This window comes from Canis aureus, chromosome 23 (genome assembly GCF_053574225.1).
Source record: "Canis aureus isolate CA01 chromosome 23, VMU_Caureus_v.1.0, whole genome shotgun sequence".
In the NCBI taxonomy this organism is placed as follows: Eukaryota; Metazoa; Chordata; class Mammalia; order Carnivora; family Canidae; genus Canis; species Canis aureus.
The window spans coordinates 45018936-45034438 of NC_135633.1; positions in this window are offsets into that span (position 1 = coordinate 45018936).

Consider the following 15503-nt stretch of genomic DNA (forward strand, 5'->3'; position numbering starts at 1 on the left):
GCAGGAAAGAATGTCCAATGGATAAAAAAGAAAGTCTCTTCAGCAAATGGTGTTGGGAAAATTAGCCACATGTTGAAGAATGAAAATGAACCATTTTCTTACACAATAAAGATAAACTCAAAATGGATGAAAGACCTAGATGTGAGACAGGAATCCATCAAAATCCTAGAGGAGAGCACAGGCAGCAACCTCTGTGACCTCAGCCACAGCAACTTCTTGCTAGACACATCTCCAAAGGCAAGGGAAACAAAGGCAAAAATGAGCTATTGGGATTTCATTAAGATAAAAAGCTTTTGCACAGCAGTGGAAACAGTTAACAAAGCTAAACAGCGACCTATGGAAAGGGAGAAGGTATTTGAAAATGACATATCAGATAAAGGGCTAGTATCCAAGATCCATAAAGAACTTACCAAATTCAACACCTAAAAAACAAATAATCTACTCAAGAAATGGGCAGAAGACATGAACAGACATTTCTCCAAAGATGATATACAAATGGCCAACAGATACATGAAAAGATGTTCAACATCACTCAGCATTTGAGATACCACCTCACACCAGTCAGAATGGCTAAAATGAACAAGCCAAGTAGCAACAAATTTTGGCAAGGATGCAGAGAAAGGGGAACCCTCTTACACTGCTGATGGGAATGCAAGCTGGTACAGCCACTCCGGAAAATGATATGGAGGTTCCTCAAGAAGTTAAAAATAGAGGTACCCTATGACCCAGCAATTGAACTACTGGGTATTTACCTCAAAGATACAGATGTAGTGATTGGAAGGGGGATCTGCACCCCAGTGTTTATAATAGCAATATCCACAACAGCCAAACTATGGAAAGAGCCCAGATGTCCATCAGCAGATGAATGGGGGAAAAAGATGTGGTATATAAAGAATATTACTCAGCCATCAAAAAAAATGAAATCTTACCATTTGCAACAATGTGGATGGAACTAGATGGTGTTATGCTAAGTAAAATAAGGCAATCAGAGAAAGCCAATTATCATATGATTTCACTCATATGTGGAATTTAAGAAACAAAACAGAGGATCCTAGTGGAAGGGATGGAAAAATAAAGTAAGACAAAATCAGAGAGAGAGACACAAGTCATGAGACTCTTAACTACAGGAAAAAAAAACCCTGAGGGTTTCTGGAGGGGTGGTGGGTGGGGTGTTGGGCATTAAGGAGGACACATGATGTAATGAGCACTGAGTGTTATATGCAACTGATGAATCACTGAACTCTACCTCTGAAACTAATAATATGCTGCTTGTTAACTGAATTTAAATAAAATTTTTAAAAAGATACAGAACTGTTTCATATCTACAAAAGAACTCCATGCTACCCCTTTTTGTCAGGCCTCACCCACACCTCCCCAATCCCTAGCAACCACTAATCTAGTCTCCATCTCTATAATTTTGTCATTTCTAGAATGCTGTATAAGTAGAATCATACAGCATATAACCCTCTGAAATGGCCTTTTTTTCACTCAGAATAACGCCCTGGAGATCCATTCAAGTTGCTGCATGTATCAATAGATTGTTCCTTTTTACTGATGAAGAGTATTGCATACAAGCTTATTTTGAGGGTCCTATAGCAAAGCGCAGAGGCAAGTCACTAGCACAGTGGTCAGTACACATTACTTTCCTGGTAAACGTTCCTGGCCATTGATTCTGAGCTCTTGCTGAAGATGAACACCAGCCTAGGGCAGCGGTTCCCACTACCTATGAATTCACCCTCCCGCTGTTTGTCCTTCTGTCGTGTAAAGCCCTGTGGCCAGAGCTCATCTGGTCCACTCCTTGTAGAGTGAAGGGTAGTAAGGAAGCCCCGAGAGAGAGGAGGCCAAATATGAGCCTCCAGGTCACGTACCCTTCCCAGCGTCTTTCCACTGTACCGTGCCTGCTTCCAAGCTTACAGTCTCCGCCAGCTGGTTAATCCCTCACTTGGCCAGGGGCAGTCTGTGTGCAGCACGTCAGCTGGGACACTAGCTCCTCACCAAGCCAGTGAGTCACCTCTGAACACTGATTGAGTTGGGGCAGGGAGCCAAAAATGGTCGGTTTTTCTCTAGATACAAAGCTCCAGGGGGGAGACTTCATGACTTCAAACTCTGCTCACTGCCAGATGAGGCTGGCATTCATTCATTCAAGAAAGCCTTTTCAAACTCCTACTATGACCAATGGTGGATATAAATTTGAACAAGCCAGTAGGTCCCGGGCTTCATGGAGCTTCCTGGGGATGTTGGTGGCTAGAGCGGGGAAGGCTGAGAAAGGCTTTGTTTCCATCCATCAGTTCACTGCCCCTAGGCGTCTGCTCAGAGTGGGCTAGACTAACCAGCCTCTGAAGCCTAACGTCTGTGTTTCTGGGATCATACTGTCACACACTAGATCCTGGGAACCCAGACAGAAGAAGAAAGGAATTAGTATTTGTTGGGCACCTGCATGCCAGACATTTAAAAATACACATTAGCTCCTAAATCTTCACACTCTGGTGAGGGTGAGCCTGTTCCCTTAGTTTTGGGATGAGGGACCTAATTAAGGGGTTAAGGGAATGGATGCCTCAAACTGCCAGGGTTCCGTCTGACCTCTGTATGACCTTGGTCCCGGACTCCTCTGGTCCTTGGTCTCCTCCTTTATAATATCTATGCCATCACAGGGTTTTGGTGACGATCGAAGTAGATCATCTAAATAAAGGCAATAAACGTTGGTTGAATGTCTAACAGCATTTTCTTTGTTCACAAAGTAAACCATGTTTGAAAATTAGAAATGCCCAAACTCTTGGTACATAATGAAAGGCAGCTTGGCATCCGAAAAAAGCTCAATTTGAGTTCTGATCAGAAAATCTGGCTCAGTTCCTTAGCTTTAACACTTACAAGAGGTGACTGTGGGAAAGTTATTTACATGTTTTTCCTTGGGCCAAAGTCCCCCTTTCAGGGCTGTTGTGAAAATTCAATGAAATGAGACACCTGGCTCTGAATAGGAGTTCAACATATAGTAGCTACTAATCTTACCTCAAATAGAAACCCACTCACAACAGCTGAGGGCAAGGGAAGCCGCTTCCAGGTCTTCATACAACCCAATGGCCTGACGTTTGGCTGGGAAAATATCTGGAAAGGTCATTGCTAAAACAGGAGAACTTTTACCTTTTCCAAGAGCAGCTGGACACCCTGCCCTTAATCCCCGGGCTTTGTGGCTGGTCCCCACAGGAGTGGCAGCAGAGAGGGAGGATCATAAGGGTAACTTGGGGCTTTCCAGAACAATTCAGGAGTGTCCCTGACTCAGCGAGAACCCGAAGAGGAGCCAGATGGGCCCTGTGGGCGTGAACCTGTGAGCATTTGCAGCGGAGGCTGGAGAAGCTTCCTGGGTCCCCCCAGCCTCCACGCCCTTGTGCTGTGGGAGGCGAGTGCAGGTCCTGCGCCAGCCAGCACCCCGTTCCCACCGGTGGGCCGTGCAACCCCCTTCCTAGCCTTGAGATTGTGAGGAATGAGGGCCCCTGCTCTTGCTCCCCGCCTTTCTTCCTTTTGGGTTTTCCCCCTCCAGGGCCTTGCTCTGCCCACTTAGTTCTTTTAGGACTGAATCATTCAGGAAGAGGAAGAACATCATAATTTTCTAACACATATATTTTTCTAGCAACCTGTGACATTTCAGTCAAGCAGTACTGGCTTGAGAGGCATTCTTTTGCAGGTGGATTTAAAGAGGGTTAAGAGGGGGTGCTGTTAGGCTGGCTCCCAGTGTGGTTTTACTGCATGAATTCAGGGTTCTTCAACAACTCCATATTCAACTGAAAAATGGGGAGAGTGTCACCTACCTCAGAACCCCCTTATGAGGCTTAACTGAGGGAAGATAAGTGAAGATGGCACCAGTGACGTTAGCTCTCCTTCCTCGATTCCAACCCCTCGTGTTTGCTGTACAATGTTACTCTCAGACAGTCATCTTTTCTGCCTTTTCAGGCTCTTGGTGACCACCTCACAATGGGAATCTCTCCTCTTTCCTGACTCCGAAAGGAGCACAGTGAATTTAGGCTTCTGAGGATTCTAGAATCCACACTCAAAGGAGTCTGGCCTTATCCTCTCAGACCCTCAGTTTCCTCATTTATAAAATGGTGATGAGAACAGAATTGTGGAGAAGACCCATTGAAGAATATATGTAAAGCACAGAGGCCCAAGGAAGGCCACATCCTGTAGCAGATGTTATTGTTCCCAATGTCACGATGAAATCAAAAAACGTATATGAAGAACTTGGGCCAGAGGATGCTCAATATAAATTAGCCATAATTTTCATTATTGGTATTACTCAAACTTTGGATTTGAGTGTGCCCAAATCCCATACCCAAGAACAGAATTATTTTTCCTGTGAATAGCTTCATGTGCATTTTTCCTTGTATGGAATTGAAGTTGAGTGCTTGTCTCAAAGCTCATTGTTGATTCCAGCCGATTTCATTTGGATGAACTACTTGGCTTCAGAAACAGACATGGATTGCAGCAGGCACCCCATGTGCACAGTTAACTGAGCCTGTTAAAACAGTGAACTACTGAAATTTAATGCAAAGTTCTGCTGAGCTTCACCCAGAGTTTTATAGGGCTCTGAAGTCCAAACTGCCCATAGAAATCACTTTTTGTGACCCAAATGTGACCCATTGAAAGGATGTGATGAAGATAAAATTCAGGCAGTCCTGAACCAGAACCAGGGGAGACTGGGTACCACACACTATGTCTCAGCTTTATAAGACATATGTAGCCATAAAATGAACATAACATCCAGAAACAATCTTGCGAGAAGTTGGGAATTTTCTTCATGGGAAAAAAGGGAAGTTGTTTTGCAAGAGAAAATATCTTAAATCTCTTTCATTGTCAGAATCTCTGTGCTGCTGCAGGCCAGGTCCCAGGCTCTGTTGTAGCAGGAGTAGAGCATGTAGAGTCTGATGGTGAAGGAGGAAACCCCGTATGTACCTGGGCCAGCCTGAGGCCAAGTGTGCTCATAATTCTGAGGCTGAGGCTCAGGACAAGGCATGTTGGAGATAATCAGGAGCTCTCTAATGGTGGTCAGAAGCAAGCATCCAAAAGCAAGCATAACATGGCAGCTCCTCACCTAGGAATTTTCTAGAGCTACCGTCTTCCTCTCAATGCAAGAAACATAACTGCATCTCAGTATGTGCTGGCATGAGCTGAGCACCGTCTTCCTTTGTAGTACGAAAGAACAGAGATCCAGTGAGACTATTAATTCGCATGATCTGAAAACCAATGGGCTTGTAGCCTTCAAAGGTTTGCCCCATTTTTAGTTTTTTCAATAGTCTTGAATTGGCCACTTAAATAACATACCTATGCATACATTTACTCTTCAACAAATATGTATTACTACTAAATGCCTTCCTTCTTGAAATGTCACAACTCTGTCTACCATTACCACATGGTGACCCCCTCCTCACCCATTCTTCTAGAAACTCCTTAATTTTCTGCCTTAGAAATTTAAAGCAAGCACTGTGGTACAATTTACACAATATCCATGATCTGCTTGGTGGGCTATGTGTGTTGTTGCATCTTTATTTCCTTTTATGCCTTGTGAAAAATGAGTATTATAGAGAACCAAAACTGGAGTCCTGAATTTGAAGGTTTGGTGATGGCATGCTGCATACAATTAAGAGCTCACACACCAGATCCTCATTATATACTTTAAGCCATTATTAACCACACACTGCTCCCTCACCACCTCCCTTACCTCAGCCTTTCTCCCCTTCTGCCCAGTGAACTCTTTGGATTCTCTGTATATCTCTAGTCAGCCTTGAGTGAAAAAAGAGAATAGGAAAATGGGAAGAATTTAACCAGTGGTTCTCACAGTGTAACCCCTGGATCAGCAATAGCAGCAGCACCAGGCAGCTGGTAGAAATGCAAACCCTTGGTCCCCAACCCAGGCCAGCTCAATCAGAAACTCTGAGGGTAGGGCCAGCTACCTTCACCAACTATTCTTTTTTTTTTCTTCTCCAACTATTCTAACAACCATCCAGGTGATCCTGAAGCTTGAGAACAACTGGTTCAAACCATTGCATAGAATGGAAGGCCCCAACTTTTGGTAATAAATTAAGCACCTCTGTAAAGTACCTGTTTGGCCCAGGCTAAGCATTCCCTGAGAGCACTCCCAGCAGATTACTGCTGCCTTTTTCTCACTTTTCAGGGCTCTCCGAAAGGCACTCCTTACAGGGAAAAAATACCAGCCTTCCTGTCCATATTCTCAACCCTCCTTCTTTCCAGTGTCCTTGGGGACATTACCATCGGTGCCCTCTGTGTGCCCTCCAGTGTTTTTTTTTTTTTTTTTACTTTTTTTTTTATTGGTGTTCAATTTACCAACATACAGAATAACCCCCAGTGCCCGTCACACAATCACTCCCACCCCCTGCCCTCCTCCCCTTCTACCACCCCTAGTTCGTTTCCCAGAGTTAGCAGTCTTTACGTTCTGTCTCCCTTTCTGATATTTCCCACACATTTCTTCTCCCTTCCCTTATATTCCCTTTCACTATTATTTATATTCCCCAAATGAATGAGAACATATAATGTTTGTCCTTCTCCGACTGACTTACTTCACTCAGCATAATACCCTCCAGTTCCATCCACGTTGAAGCAAATGGTGGGTATTTGTCATTTCTAATAGCTGAGTAATATCCCATTGCATACATAAACCACATCTTCTTTATCCAGTCATCTTTCGTTGGACACCGAGGCTCCTTCCACAGTTTGGCTATTGTGGACATTGCTGCTATAAACATTGGGGTGCAGGTGTCCCGGCGTTTCATTGCATCTGTATCTTTGGGGTAAATCCCCAACAGTGCAATTGCTGGGTCGTAGGGCAGATCTATTTTTAACTCTTTGAGGAACCACACAGTTTTCCAGAGTGGCTGTACCAGTTCACATTCCCACCAACAGTGCAAGAGGGTTCCCTTTTCTCTGCATCCTCTCCAACATTTATTGTTTCCTGCCTTGTTAATTTTCCCCATTCTCACTGGTGTGAGGTGGTATCTCATTGTGGTTTTGATTTGTATTTCCCTGATGGCAAGTGAGGCAGAGCATTTTCTCATATGCATGTTGGCCATGTCTATGTCTTCCTCTGTGAGATTTCTGTTCATGTCTTTTGCCCATTTCATGATTGGATTGTTTGTTTCTTTGGTGTTGAGTTTAAGAAGTTCTTTATAGATCTTGGATACTAGCCCTTTATCTGATATGTCATTTGCAAATATCTTCTCCCATTCTGTAGGTTGCCTTTAGTTTTGTTGACTGTATCCTTTGCTGTGCAAAAGCTTCTTATCTTGATGAAGTCCCAATAGTTCATTTTTGCTTTTGTTTCTTTTGCCTTCATGGATGTATCTTGCAAGAAGTTGCTGTGGCCAAGTTCAAAAAGGGTGTTGCCTGTGTTCTCCTCTAGGATTTTGATGGAGTCTTGTCTCACATTTAGACCTTTCATCCATTTTGAGTTTATCTTTGTGTATGGTGAAAGAGAGTGGTCTAGTTTCATTCTTCTGCATGTGGATGTCCAATTTTCCCAGCACCATTTATTGAAGAGACTGTCTTTCTTCCAATGGATAGTCTTTCCTCCTTTATCGAATATTAGTTGACCATAAAGTTCAGGGTCCACTTCTGGGTTCTCTATTCTGTTCCATTGATCTCTGTGTCTGTTTTTGTGCCAGTACCACACTGTCTTGATGACCACAGCTTTGTAGTACAACCTGACATCTGGCATTGTGATGCCCCCAGATATGGTTTTCTTTTTTAAAATTCCCCTGGCTATTCGGGGTCTTTTCTGATTCCACACAAATCTTAAAATAATTTGTTCTAACTCTCTGAAGAAAGTCCATGGTATTTTGATAGGGATTGCATTAAACGTGTATATTGCCCTGGGTAACATTGACATTTTCACAATATTAATTCTGCCAATCCATGAGCATGGAATATTTTTCCATCTCTTTGTGTCTTCCTCAATTTCTTTCAGAAGCGTTCTATAGTTTTTAGGATATAGATCCTTTACAACTTTGGTTAGGTTTATTCCTAGGTATCTTATGCTTTTGGGTGCAATTGTAAATGGGATTGACTCCTTAATTTCTCTTTCTTCAGTCTCATTGTTAGTGTATAGAAATGCCACTGATTTCTGGGCATTGATTTTGTATCCTGCCACGCTACCGAATTGCTGTATGAGTTCTAGCAATCTTGGGGTGGAGACTTTTGGGTTTTCTATGTAGAGTATCATGTCATCGGCGAAGAGGGAGAGTTTGACTTCTTCTTTGCCAATTTGAATGCCTTTAATGTCTTTTTGTTGTCTGATTGCTGAGGCTAGGACTTCCAGTACTATGTTGAATAGCAGTGGTGAGAGTGGACATCCCTGTCTTGTTCCCGATCTTAGGGGAAGGGCTCCCAGTGCTTCCCCATTGAGAATGATATTTGCTGTGGGCTTTTCGTAGATGGCTTTTAAGATGTCGAGGAAAGTTCCCTCTATCCCTACACTCTGAAGAGTTTTGATCAGGAATGGATGCTGTATTTTGTCAAATGCTTTCTCTGCATCTAATGAGAGGATCATATCCTTCTTGGTTTTTCTCTTGCTGATATGATGAATCACATTGATTGTTTTACGGGTGTTGAACCAGCCTTGTGTCCCGGGGATAAATCCTACTTGGTCTTGGTGAATAATTTTCTTAATGTACTGTTGGATCCTATTGGCCAGTATCTTGTTGAGAATTTTTGCATCCATGTTCATCAGGGATATTGGTCTGTAATTCTCCTTTTTGGTGGGGTCTTTGTCTGGTTTTGGAATTAAGGTGATGCTGGCCTCATAGAACGAATTTGGAAGTACTCCATCTCTTTCTATCTTTCCAAACAGCTTTAGGAGAATAGGTATGGTTTCTTCTTTAAACGTTTGATAGAACTCCCCTGGGAAGCCATCTGGCCCTGGACTCTTGTGTCTTGGGAGGTTTTTGATGACTGCTTCAATTTCCTCCCTGGTTATTGGCCTGTTAAGGTTTTCTATTTCTTCCTGTTCCAGTTTTGGTAGTTTGTGGCTTTCCAGGAATGCGTCCATTTCTTCTAGATTGCCTAATTTATTGGCGTATAGCTGTTCATAATACGTTTTTAAAATCGTTTGTATTTCCTTGGTGTTGGTAGTGATCGCTCCTTTCTCATTCATGATTTTATTAATTTGAGTCTTCTCTCTCTTCTTTTTAATAAGGCTGGCTAATGGTTTATCTATCTTATTAATTCTTTCAAAGAACCAACTCCTGGTTCTGTTGATCTGTTCCACAGTTCTTCTGGTCTCGATTTCATTGAGTTCTGCTTGAATCTTTATTAACTCCCTTCTTCTCCTGGGTGTAGGATCTATTTGCTGTTTTTTCTCTAGCTCCTTTATGTGTAAGGTTAGCTTTTGTATTTGAGTTCTTTCCAGTTTTTGGATGGATGCTTGTATTGCGATGTATTTCCCCCTTAGGACTGCTTTTGCTGCATCCCAAAGATTTTGAACGGTTGTATCTTCATTCTCATTAGTTTCCATGAATCTTTTTAATTCTTCCTTAATTTCCTGGTTGACCCTTTCATCTTTTAGCAGGATGGTCCTTAACCTCCACGTGTTTGAGGTCCTTCCAAACTTCTTGTTGTGATTTAGTTCTAATTTCAAGGCATTATGGTCTGAGAATATGCAGGGGACGATCCCAATCTTTTGGTATCGGTTCAGACCCGATTTGTGACCCAATATGTGGTCTATTCTGGAGAAAGTTCCATGTGCACTTGAGAAGAATGTGTATTCAGTTGAGTGTGGATGTAAAGTTCTGTAGATATCTGTGAAATCCATCTGGTCCAGTGTATCATTTAAAGCTCTTGTTTCTTTGGAGATGTTGTGCTTAGAAGACCTATCGAGTATAGAAAGAGCTAGATTGAAGCCGCCAAGTATAAGCGTATTATTATCTAAGTATTTCTTCACTTTGGTTAATAATTGATTTATATATTTGGCAGCTCCCACATTCGGGGCATATATATTGAGGATTGTTAAGTCCTCTTGTTGGATATATCCTTTAAGTATGAGATAGTGTCCCTCTTCATCTCTCACTACAGTCTTTGGGGTAAATTTTAGTTCATCTGATATAAGGATGGCTACCCCTGCTTTCTTTTGAGGACCATTCGAATGGTAAATGGTTCTCCAGCCTTTTATTTTCAGGCTGTAGGTGTCCTTCTGTCTAAAATGAGTCTCTTGTAGACAGCAAATAGATGGGTCCTGCTTTTTTATCCAGTCTGAAACCCTGCGCCTTTTGATGGGGTCATTAAGCCCATTCACATTCAGAGTTACTATTGAGAGATAGGAGTTTAGTGTCATCATGAGATCTATTCAGTCCTTGTTTTTGTGGATTGTTCCACTGAACTTCTTCTTAAAGGGGAATTTTAAGAGTCCCCCTTAAAATTTCTTGCAGAGCTGGTTTGGAGGTCACATATTCTTTCAGTTGCTGCCTGTCTTGGAAGCTCTTTATCTCTCCTTCCATTTTGAATGAGAGCCTTGCTGGATAAAGTATTCTTGGTCGCATGTTCTTCTCATTTAGGACCCTGAATATATCCTGCCAGCCCTTTCTGGCCTGCCAGGTCTCTGTGGAGAGGTCTGCTGTTACCCTAATACTCCTCCCCATAAAAGTCAGGGATTTCTTGTCTCTTGCTGCTTTAAGGATCTTCTCTTTATCTTTGGAATTTGCAAGCTTCACTATTAAATGTCGAGGTGTTGAACGGTTTTTATTGATTTTAGGGGGGGATCTCTCTATTTCCTGGATCTGAATGCCTGTTTCCCTTCCCAGATTAGGAAAGTTTTCAGCTAGAATTTGTTCAAATACATATTCTGGCCCTCTGTCCCTTTCGGCACCCTCGGGAACCCCAATTAAACGTAGGTTTTTCTTCCTCAGGCTGTCGTTTATTTCCCTTAATCTATCTTCATGGTCTTTTCATTGTTTGTCTCTTTTTTCCTCAGTTTCCCTCTTTGCCATCAACTTGTCTTCTATGTCACTCACTCGTTCTTCCACCTCGTTAACCCTCGTCGTTAGGACTTCTAGTTTGGATTGAATCTCATTCAATTGATTTTTAATTTCTGCCTGATTAGCTCTAAGTTCTGGAGTCATGAAGTCTCTTGAGTCCTTTATGCTTTTTTCTAGAGCCACCAGTAGCTGTATAATAGTGCTTCTGAATTGGCTTTCTGACATTGAATTGTAATCCAGATTTTGTAACTCTGTGGGAGAGAGGACTGTTTCTGATTCTTTCTTTTGAGGTGAGGTTTTCCTTCTAGTCATTTTGCTCAGTGCAGAGTGGCCAAAAGCAAGTTGTATTGGGAAAAGGAGAAAAAGAGAGGAGAGAGAGAAGGAAAGAAAAGAGAAAGAGGAAAAAAAAAAGGAAGAAAAAAACGAAAAAAAAAGAATAAAAAGAGAAAGAAAAAGAAAGGAAAAAAAGGGGGGTGGGGGAAGGAAACAAATCAAAAAGCAAAACAAAACAAAACAAAACAACAACAACAACAAAAAGAACCACGGGGGAGTATCTTCTGATTCTGTGTACTTTAAGTCCCTTGACTTCCCCTGGAACTTGTCCTTCTAGCCGGTCTTCTGGGGGAGGGGCCTGTTGTGCTGATTTCCAGGTGTTAGCACTTGGGGGAGCTGCTGTGCCCCTGCCTGGTGCAGGGCTCAGTGGGGGTTGTTTACCCCGTGAGGCCCCAGGAGGAACAGCCCCAGTGGCGGGGCCAGCCCTGCAGCCCTGGAGTCAGCCCCCGCAGTAGCTCCGGAGCTCTCCGTCTGCAGGGCCTGGAGGCTCCGGGCGGGGCCGCTGATCTGCTCAGCTGGGGCAGGAGCGTCCTCGCTGTCCTGGGCCCTCCCGGCCTCTGCCTGTCCCGGGGGCAGGCGGGATCCTGGGCTGTGTCCCGGCGCCCTGTGCTCCGGAGCCTGCGCTGGTGGATTTGCGCTCCCCCCCCGCAGCCCCCTCCGCGGAGCCGCCCCCGACCCCCCGAGCTGCTCCCGCCCCGCAGCCCCCTCCTCGGAGCCGCCCCCGAGCCCCCCGAGCTGCTCCCGCCCCGCAGCCCCCTCCACGGAGCCGCCCCCGAGCCCCCCGAGCTGCTCCGGGTCCCCCGTGCGCGCTGCAGCCCTTAGGGAGCTCGGGGCGCTCTCCCGGGGCGCAGGTGTCTGTTAGTGTCCCCGGGAGCCCGAGGGCATCCCCGCCCTCCTGGGTCCTGCTCCACCTCCCCGCGAGCCCCTTTCCCCCCGGAAGGTCGGTGCAGCTCCTGCTCCTCCGGGACGGGGCTCTCCTGTCCTGGGGACACTCGCCCCGGCCTCAGCCCGGCTCCTCGCAGGGCCCCTCCCCCTTGGAGGCCTTTTGTTCCTTTATTTCTGTTTCCCCGTCTTCCTACCTTGATAGAAGCGCGAACTCTTCTCACTGTAGCATTCCAGCTGGTCTCTCTTTAATTCTCAGGCCGAATTCATAGATTTTCAGGATAATTTGAAGGTTTTCTAGGTAATTTGGTGGAGACAGGTGATTTGGAGACCCTACTCTTCCACCGTCTTGCCCCTCATCCCCCTCCAGTGTTTCTACATCTATGGGGGAATGAATATGTTTCTTCCAACAAAAAGATTGAGGTACATTTCATATTAAAGAATGAAGTCTTTATTTTTTTTAAAGATTGATTGATTCATGAGAGACAAAGAGAGAGAGAGAGAGAGAGAGAGAGAGGCAGAGATACAGCCAGAGGGAGAAGCGGGCTCCCCACAAGGAACCTGATGGGGGACTCAATCCCAGACCCTGGGATCACGCCCTGAGCCAAAGGCTGAGCCACCCAGGTGTCCCAAGAGTGAAGTCTTTTAAAAACCTGCTTGGACATACTGCATTATCATATCATGAAAATTTGAGGGGGAAGGAAGGACAAACACCTTTGTTTATGGATATAAGGCAGCTGAAAGGTTAAATGTACCCCTCCCTGTGTCTTTACAGGGGGCCCACCATGTCCTAGGAGGAGATCTCAAAGTTCAGTCAAGGTCAGGCATTCACATAGCCCTACCTGTATAACTTTCTCCTCCACTTGATTTCTTTTTTTTTTTTAAAGCTGGTTTTTTTTGTTTGTTTGTTTGTTTGTTTGTTTGTTTTTATGATAGTCACACAGAGAGAGAGAGAGGCAGAGACACAGGCAGAGGGAGAAGCAGGCTCCATGCACCGGGAGCCCGACGTGGGATTCGATCCCGGGTCTCCAGGATTGTGCCCTGGGCCAAAGGCAGGTGCCAAACCGCTGTGCCACCCAGGGATCCCCCGATTTCTAAAGTAAAGCCAGGTCAAGGGCAGGGCCCAGAGGTTGAGCCTGACTGACTGCAGCCACTGGAGAGGTCACACAAATGGCAAGCCAAGTGGGGCAGAGCTCTCCTCCAGGCAACAACAAACCTCAAATAAGTGCCACCAGCATGAAACCACAGGGGTTATTTATCTCTCTCTCATTGTTTTAAAAATAAAAATAACCACAATTTTTAAATGTCAAAAGAGAGAGATAGGTTTTTGCATGACCATTTGAGAGTCTTGGGCCACATGTGCTCTGTGCTAAAGTATGCCTTGAGTTTCGTAGGTGGTCTTTTCTCTCAACTTTGAGGCATTTTCTCCAGAAAATGGAGAAATCTCTAGGCAATCTCACCAGAAGATTGCCTAGAATCATGGAATATCAGAACGATATGGGACTTTGGAGATCATCTTCTCAAGGAATTCTTAGTTCTTCAGAGATGTGCTTCAGGCACTTGTGTCACTCCTGAAATTATTTGCAGAATTCCTCCATAAACATGTACATCTTTCTAGGGATAACTGGTATCTCTGTTTTTCATCTGATCCTCCAAACAGTTTAGATTCCGCACCCCTCACCCCCAATTGGTATCCATTCTTTCTACAAGGGTCACTGTATACAGCCCTTCAGGCTGTTCCTTACACAACTCTTGGGTGGGGGAGGGGAGATTCATGGACTATAACACCCCATAAATGTGCAAAGCACAACCTGTATGCCCATGAATGATGGGCTTGCATTCTATTGTATTCTCATCTTATGGTTAGCACTAAAGAACTGAGAAATAATTTGCCCTTTCCCTGCTTCCATAGCTCCTTGCTTACATTTCCCTTGTCACTTAGATTATATTTAAATGACTTTAAGACGTATGTCTAATCCTAGGATTCAGTATTAAGAAATCCACTATCATGCCTAGTGTCATATTTTCCACTGTTTTATTGCTAACAAAACCAGTATTTTATTCTTCCTGAACCTGACCCCTTTCTATTTTTCGGCTAGTTCAAAAACTCAGGTAGACAAGAGGGTTACTATTTCTTGTCCCCTAAACCTTAAATATGTTCACGAAGAGGTGATCAACAATTCATGAATAAAAGAAGTATAAAAATATCTGTACAGGGCAGTAAGGACTAAGGATCTAATGAGAAATTAATTTCTTCTTTAATTCTAGCTGCTAGAAACAATTCCCTTAAGGGCATTTTCATACTTTGCTGTTTCTCTATTTAGAAGCCTCAGCTTTTATTCAATGTTGCAAGGGCTTCTATTAATTTTAACAATCAATAGCTAATGTTTACATTTCCCAAAACACTTACCATTACATTAGATCATGTCTCCACAGGAAGAACAGGTGTCTTCTCCATTTTACACAAAGAGAAAAAATAAGAGAGATGGAGTAATTAGACTTTGTGAGTGGCACAACTGGGACTCAAACAAGGTGGGTCTGACTTGAAATTCATTACTCTGAGGCCCCATGCCAGGCAGTGTGGTAGACATACAAATGATCACCAATATCTGGTTCTCTTTCAGGTAAACAGAGAATTGTGCCTCCCTGGTTCCTTAAAGTTGGACATGGTTATTTATATTGGCTAGATATGGCCAGTAAAATGAGAAAAGGCATTGTGTCACTTTTGCACCACTTTTGCACCAAAGCATTTAATTCTTGGTGGTCAACTCATTAGTTCTCCTCTTCTAGTTTCAACTTCCAACACATAGAAGCAAATTTTCATATGGAGGTACTACAAGATCAAAGTAGCCTGGAATGAGGAGACAACAAATGGAAGACATTTACTCTGGCGAGCCACATGATCCTGCAGTTGACCTTGCTAGAGCAAGAATTTACCTTTTACTGTGGGCAGACAAGAAGATTTGGGGATTGTTTGTTATCACAGTATAAGCTAGCCCTATCCTAATTAATACGGACAGACTCCATATGGGATTGGAGCTCAGACTGGTTCTTTGAGAGGCACCAGTCATGCCCAACTGTACTTCCTTCCTCAAATTCATCACTCTCTTTGGTACCTGGAGCCTTTAGGTACCACATTTTAAACCATGGATAGGTCAGGGGATACAGTCCAGAGTAGGAGAGCTGGGAAATGGCAGATTGCTGCATGGCTGAGGGCAGAGATCCCCTCAGGTGTGGTACATTTTGTGGGCTGGGTGCCATATGAATTTCCCATGATTGATTGCAATGGCCTAATGAGATGAAGTCAAGATCATTATT